Genomic DNA, 7,180 nt, shown 5'->3' with positions numbered 1-7,180 from the left:
TTAAAACTTTAATCTTACAATGAAATTAAGTTTCTATGGTGGTTGTGCTAATTAGGTAATCCACACTGTGTGTACGTTTCTTTCATAAGTAAATTTTAGTTTTTATAAATATAAATAGAAATGTCATGGTTTTTAACTGACATCACATTTATTTTAGGTGATACATTACTTATCCTTTAACCACATACTTCCCAAGCCAAAATTGTCTGTTTGAATGTTCGAACAAATGTAAATGTATGAAAAATATCGTAACAATTTTAAATATTTTGTTGAGATGATTTCTGTGTATATTTTGTAAGAAAAAAAATATATGTAAATAAGAAAAGTACATTAGAATGACCTGATAACAGTGTTTCCACAACCTCAAAATATTTGTAACCAAGTTTGATTAAAACATGTAAGAGTACTATATTCGGCCGTGCCGAATCTTAAATACCCTACACCTAAATAAGATGGTATAACAACTTAAATAATATAACAATTGTTAGTAAGACTAGTTTACGCAGAAGGTATTTTATTTCAAATGTACAAAAAATTGTATCTAATTCAACAATTTATAATTGAAATTCCTATTAGAACGTATGAAATTTAACAATTTATATACTTAATAATTAGTTGATAAGTTAAGTTAAGTTTGGATCAATATTTTTCCTTTTTAACTTCAAGTGAAGAAACAGAGTATAAAAAAAGGGTATACAAATATATTTAGACAAATTTCAAGATATTGGGTTGTGGGACTTATATGGGAGATATGACCTATTCTGAGTCGATTGTCATAAAATATTTTAACGTGATTTTTATGTATTTATTTTTGATGTTGCCAAATATGGACCGATATTCACAAAATTCAGTAGTATGATTTTAAAAATTACGGCTCTGTGTACTATTTTGGTTCAATATATGGAAGGTATGACCTATTATGGGCCTAAGTATTTGAGTGCTATTTTTGTACAATTTCATATAAACAACTCCATTAACAAGAGTAGAACTTATATGGGAGCTATGACGAATTATGGACCAATATTTAAAAAATCTTGTAGTACGATTTGAATACAAATTACTGATCGGAGTAAAATTTTGGTTCAGTACAGATTATTTTGGATATTTGTGCAGGTTAATGTGTTCTCCGGAAGTGGTTCTTATATGGAGGCTATGACCAATTATGGGCCTATCATCGTAACATTTATTACATCGATTTTTGTATACATATATTGAACAAATTTGTTTCGAATTTCAAGAAATTTATGAGGAGTTTAGTGATTTTCGGGAGTGGACCTTATATGGGAGCTATGGTTAAATATGGACCGATATTCACAGTAGTATGATTGCTGGATACAAATTACTGATCTGTGCGTAATTTCATTTTGATATCGATTTGTTTTAAATATTTATTAATGTTAATATCTTTTTCGGAAATGGGCCTTATAGGGTAGCTATGACAAATTATCGGCCAATCGGCGTAAAATTTGGTATAGTGATTTATATGTATATACTTATTATTTTTGTCGAATTTTATCATGATAAAGCTATTTAGAAGAGATTTATGAGTACTAAACTGATTTTCAGAAGTGGACCTTATATGGGAACTATGGTCAAATATGGACCGATATTCACAAAATCCTGTAGTATGATTTCTAAGTATAAATTATGGATCTGTGTAAAATTATGTTTTGATATTGATATTTTTTAGATATTTATGTAGGTTAATATGTTTTTCGGAAGTGGTATTTATATGGGAGCTATAACCAATTATTGGCCGATCTTCATAGAATTAGGTATAGCGATTTTGGTATATATGGGGACTATTTATGACGAATTTCAAGTTAATATCGATATTTATAAGACATTTATGCTTATTTAAGTGATTTTCGGAAGTGAAATTTATATGGGGCTATGGTCAAATATGTGACGATCCACAAAAAATTTGGTGTTGTGATTTATATGTAAATGCTTACTTAATTGATTTTCGGAAGAGGACCTTATATGGGAGCTATATTTGTTGTGATTTTTTTAAGCACTTATTTTTCCTGAATTTTGTGTGGATACTAGGGATGCCAAACGGGACTGGGTTTTACAAATCCCGGGATTCGGGATTTTAGAAATGTAAATCCCGGGATCCCGGGATTTTTCGGGACCCCGGGATTTTTCGGGATCCCGGGATTTTTCGGGATTTCGGGATTTTTCGGGACTTCGGGATTTTAATTAAATGTCAAAAAACATCAAGTTCAAAAATAAAAACTATTTATTTCGTTAATACACTAAGTAGAAATATAACAAAGCAAAAACTAATGGATTGAATTAATATATATATATAAAGTATTGAGGAAACCGGGCTACATTTGTCCCTAGTCCCCATACATGGTCCCCTTCAGAAAATGACTTTAACATTCATAGTTGTCTTATAATAATTAAAATAGTGATAAAATTGAATAAACAAGTTGCATATGAAAATTAATCTTTCTACCAACTCTTGTGAGGGCCAGTCCATAATAATATAACCTCTATATCAGAAAATATTTTATTGTCAATAAATAATTTATATATAATGATATTAACATAAATTTCATTCATTCATTCATAAATACTGATTCAAGTCCCCATAGAAGACCAAAACTACATATTGATGGTGGGTATAAAAGATGAATATACCACTCTTAGTTGTTTTATATTAGTATTATAAGTATGCTGAAATTTAGCTTTCTAGGTTTCATCCTAAAATATTAAAAAATCTCGTAATATTCGGGATTTGTTAATTCCGGGATTGTTTTTCACAAATCCCGGGATTCGGGAAATCCCGATCCCGAAAAATCCCGGGATTTTCGGGATCGGGATTTCGGGATTGGCATCCCTAGTGGATACTGCAATTTTGCAGGCATTTACAGACGATATAACCATATTTGGGGAAGAAATTTGTATGGGGGCTAGGAGAAATCATGGACCGATTCCTATAATTTTTACCATGGTTAGTCATTTTAACATAAAAATAACATGTGTAAAATTTGATGGTATTATCTGCAATATATTTGCACAAATAACAAAAACTATTTTAAAATTATCATGTTTTTTTTAGGTTGTCTCAGATTTTGGTTCATAACTCTGGTTCCACTAAACCGATTTTGCTGATTTTAACATTTTTGTAGTATTTTATTTGTATACACCCAGAGAAAAAATGAACACATCCGTGTACGATTTGACACCATTCGGTGTCAATAGTGTATCAACCCCGTATGTGCACAAATTGTACACGAACGGTGTCAATTTGACAACGAAAAAATGACACAATTCAGTTGTCGAATTCACACCATCCGTTGTCGATTTGACACCGTTCGTGTACGATTTGACACCAGACCGTTGTCAATTTGATACCGCACCGTTGTCAATTTGAAACCATATGTTGTGGATTTGATACCGTTCATGTACGATTTGGTAATTGAAATAAATAATAATTCCTTTATGTTTTACATTTATTTTTAAATACAATACGAATAAATACTTAAATATAAAATACATATAAATTTCATGTTTAAATTTGGCAAAACATTGGTGGCTATTGTCGGAGTTCCTGTATGTGAAATTTCAAATAGCATCTCTAATTGAGACACTGCTTCCACAGGTCATCATTCTAAAAAATAAAACAAATACTTATTGTATTCTACATTGCTGATAATTATATATATAGCTCTACATTCCTTTTAAATGTACAAAAACTGTATGTTTATTGTTTCCAGGAATTTTTGGAGGTGTATGTCGTCAGTGGATTCGGTGATCTTCTCATTTCTTTTTGCCTGGATCTTCATCTGCGTCAACACAAATTCACTATTAAACACAATTACACTTTCTTTTATACATATTTTCATTTTTAAATATTTTCTCTTTTTTAATGTAAATACAATTTAAAACTCACTTATAAAAACAAAGCAGAGCAAAAAGTTTCGCCGCAACACTTTGACAATAACTTGTCAGAAACTCACGTTGAGATGCGTCGGCGTTTAATTTAACAACATTGCGTTGTCGATTCGTATCCATTTGTTTACAAATTGTAAACGTACGGTGTCGAAAAAAAGTGACACCGTATGGTGCCAAAATGACACTAACTGTTGTCGATTTTGCAACGTCATTTTTCCCTCAGTATACTTTTAATAACTTAATTAATTTAACAACAAGTAAGAGTGCTATATTCGGCTATGCCGAATCTTATATACCCTTCACCTTTGTTGTGGATGCATTATTATTTTTTATAATAAGTATATAGGTATGTATGTACATTGCCCACTTTCAGCGTACAGCATCCTAAATTTATCAAGAACACAAAAAACAACAACAACGCCAAACGAAACAGAACACCAAAAGAAAAAACAAAATACGCAAGGCAATGAAACCAACACACATCCAAACATACGTTTGATTGTATAAAAAACAACAACAACGCCAAAAGAAACAAAACACACAAAAAAACAAAATACGCAAAGCATGCAAATCCAAAAACATACGTTTTGTTGTTTTTTTGTCAAAAAAACCAACACACAACCAAACAAACGTTTAGTTGTATAAAAAACAACAACAACGCCAAAAGAAACAAAACACAAAAAAAAACAAAATACGCATAGCTTGCACATCCAACCATACGTTTTGTTGTTTTTTTGTCAAAGCATGCAATACATTGTGTTTTTTGATGAAATTTTCAGAGGTTGTCTCGGATTTTTGCTCATATCTCCGTTATTTATGGACGGATTTTGCTGATTTTAAATAGCAAAATTCTCGAAAGTATGTCTGACAGAATTGTTGAAGATTTGGATCCCGGAGATATCTGGGGCCTTCAGAAAATTGATTTCAACAGACAGACAGACAGACGGACAGACAGACAGACAGACAGACAGACAGACAGACAGACAGACAGACAGACAGACAGACAGACAGACAGACAGACAGACAGACAGACAGACAGACAGACAGACAGACAGACAGACAGACAGACAGACAGACAGACAGACAGACAGACAGACAGACAGACAGACAGACAGACAGACAGACAGACAGACAGACAGACAGACAGACAGACAGACATACAGACAGACAGACAGACAGACAGACAGACAGACAGACAGACAGACAGACAGACAGACAGACAGACAGACAGACAGACAGACAGACAGACAGACAGACAGACAGACAGACAGACAGACAGACAGACAGACAGACAGACAGACAGACAGACAGACAGACAGACAGACAGACAGACAGACAGACAGACAGACAGACAGACAGACAGACAGACAGACAGACAGACAGACAGACAGACAGACAGACAGACAGACAGACAGACAGACAGACAGACAGACAGACAGACAGACAGACAGACAGACAGACAGACAGACAGACAGACAGACAGACAGACAGACAGACAGACAGACAGACAGACAGACAGACAGACAGACAGACAGACAGACAGACAGACAGACAGACAGACAGACAGACAGACAGACAGACAGACAGACAGACAGACAGACAGACAGACGGACATGGCTTAATCGACTCCGCTATCTATAAGGATCCAGAATATATATACTTTATAGGGTCGGAAATGAAAAATGTAGAAATTACAAACGGAAGGACAAACTTATATATACCCTTCTCACGAAGCTGAAGGGTATAAAAAACAAAGGACATAATTAATTAAATTTTAAAAATGAGAAATCAAAATTAAAAGATTTCTTTATTACGGCATTGACAAAACAATGGAAACTTAGGTATTATTTTAACAAATATGGTCTAAACTTTGCAATAACTCAATATTTTGTTGGGTATCCCTTATTTTTTATAACTGCTACACATCGACGATGCATTGAACCAATTAAAGAGTCAATGGTCTCCATTGAAATATTTTGCCATTACCTTATAACCGCCTCCGATAAATCTTCCTTCCTGGTGTAATTTTGGGTCCTTATTTTACGATCTACAATTTCCCATAGATTTTCTATGGGATTGAGATCTGGCGATTGGGCAGGCCACTTCAAAACACGTACCTCGTTGGATTGTGACCACTCGGTTACAATAAAAATTATATATTTACTCTAATGATCTGAAATTTTTGCTGTTGAAAATTAGTAAAATCAGTTCAAAAAAATTGTCAGGGATATTATGGCAAAAATTAACTAAAAATGTTGAACCAGTAAACAATTTAAGCACATACAAATTGTTGGACCTTCCATACATTAAAAAAATGCCATAACTAATATAGAGAAAATGGACGTTATTTGAATAAAAATTGTTAATAAGTATGTTAATGTTTTACGCGCGGGTCCGGGCGTTTATAAAATCATATATAGGGTTAAAGAGAATACTTTTAACTTTATCTGGGAGATGTATTGACGTAAATATAGTACTTTAACAAATATTTTATAACACATGCCATGTAGTATACCGTTTTCAAAGACTACAATCCAACCAATTTAGAAAGAAAAATTCAGTTCATTATCGATAATAATTTAGCTATGATCATTTTTATCTTATCAAATATAGAAAATTAACTTTTTTCCAAAATTAAATTAAATATTTATGTTTACATATTTTGGCTACCTTAGTTTTGATATGTTTACTAACTAATGGCAAAATTTATGTTTTTGCCAATGAAAATCCATTTTGTCCGGCGACGTGTATAATTTTTAGAATATTTTTTTTCTGCATTGAGAGGCTTTTTTTCCTATATATTTACTTATCAAAATATTCTCCATCGAAGTTATCACAAAGGATTATTTTATACATAATTTGTCTTTCATATAAAAAAAATTTGCCTAATTAGGAGCATTTTGCAGGCCAGGTGATAAATACGAGGCTTTAAAAACATCGGCATATGATATATGTACGTGTGGCTCCATATTACGTTATTTTAAAGTTAAGGATCAACATACAGGAATAAATATTCTTATTTTCTTGCATTTGAACGTGTGTTATATTCATACATTTTTGTTTGACTATTCGGCATAGCCAAATGTAACATTCCAAGTTGTTTTTTGTGTCAAATGTATGTATTTTTTTAATTAAAAATTTTAGCCCTTTTTTAGCCACTTTTTAGATCTTTTTTAGCCCTTTTTGTTCACCATGAATTGGCAACACTGGTCAAATGCCTCAAAATATACGCAGAAAGTGATTCTGAGTAAGTCGATATACTGTAAGATGGGTG

The sequence above is a fragment of the Calliphora vicina genome, chromosome 3, assembly GCF_958450345.1.
Source record: "Calliphora vicina chromosome 3, idCalVici1.1, whole genome shotgun sequence".
Taxonomy (NCBI): Eukaryota; Metazoa; Arthropoda; class Insecta; order Diptera; family Calliphoridae; genus Calliphora; species Calliphora vicina.
Note: the sequence above shows the minus strand (reverse complement) of the source record.